We start from the raw sequence: 1,062 nt of genomic DNA on the forward strand, positions 1-1,062 counted from the left end.
GAAACGACGGCGTTATCAATGGAACCAATGTACAACGCTAGTTGGTACAACGTCGATCTTAACGCCATCTAGGTACGTAAGTGCATTACATAATAATAATTTAATTGTTAAATTATTAAATTTTAATTATTATTCATGATGCCTACTAGGTACCTATATAAAAAAAAAATGTATATTATAATATTGAGTTAAGAATTAAGATCTAAAATTTACTTGTATAGTTGAATTACCTATATACAATATAAGGTACCTTAATTGACAAGTAGTTTATGAGATTGAGAGCAAATTTCAATAAAACTTTCATCTTACAAGCAGCACAGAATATTAGAGTTAATACATTATATTATTTTTACATACTTGTATCTTAGTGTTTTAATTTATTGATGTAATAACTAAAAACTATAGTAAGACATACCTGTTAATACTTGATTCCAACAACAATAATTGTTGTGAATATTTAATATTTTATTCTGAAGTTCATACCCAAAGGTACCTATACTTACTTTGAAATTCAAATACTGTGCAGATATTTGTATAGGTATGCATAAAAAATAACAACAATAAATTAAATTTATAAAAACAAGAATTAAAGATATAATATGTATAAGGTACTCAAGTAATGACTAATTTGGCAGATTTTTTCTTCTTCAAATTAATTTTGTTTTGATTTTTATTTTCCATGTTTGAAAACTGTCTCATCCTTGTTGTTATGTAATACCTGACGATGAACATGAGTATTTCAGTCTTATGTTCATCACATGGAAATGTTAGTAAATTGTTATTATTTTCTAAAAAATCATCAATTGTATCCTGAAATACACTAGGCATACTACAATACTTAGAGAAAGAATTTTCTATTGCTGTTATAATATTATGAAAATGTTCATTTGGGTGGATCAGTTTTCCTCTTGATTTCAAATTAGTAAAAGCTGCTTCAGATTTACTTGAGTAAACTTTCCTAAAAATATAAATTTATGTTATAATTTAATTAAAAATATATACCTTTTTGGGTAGAATATAAATTACCTTTAATTGCATTTATACATACATGCAGTGACGTAC

General features: G+C 25.2%; 1 protein-coding gene across 1 annotated transcript in view; it reads left to right on the top strand.

Annotated features, from left to right (window-relative positions):
• The window catches only part of LOC100573621 (lysosomal acid phosphatase), a 15,377-nt gene that overhangs the window by 1,935 nt on the left and 12,380 nt on the right, over nucleotides 1-1,062 (top strand). The gene's annotated exons all lie outside the window — the stretch shown is intronic.

Source organism: Acyrthosiphon pisum, chromosome A1, assembly GCF_005508785.2.
Source record: "Acyrthosiphon pisum isolate AL4f chromosome A1, pea_aphid_22Mar2018_4r6ur, whole genome shotgun sequence".
Classification (NCBI taxonomy): domain Eukaryota; kingdom Metazoa; phylum Arthropoda; class Insecta; order Hemiptera; family Aphididae; genus Acyrthosiphon; species Acyrthosiphon pisum.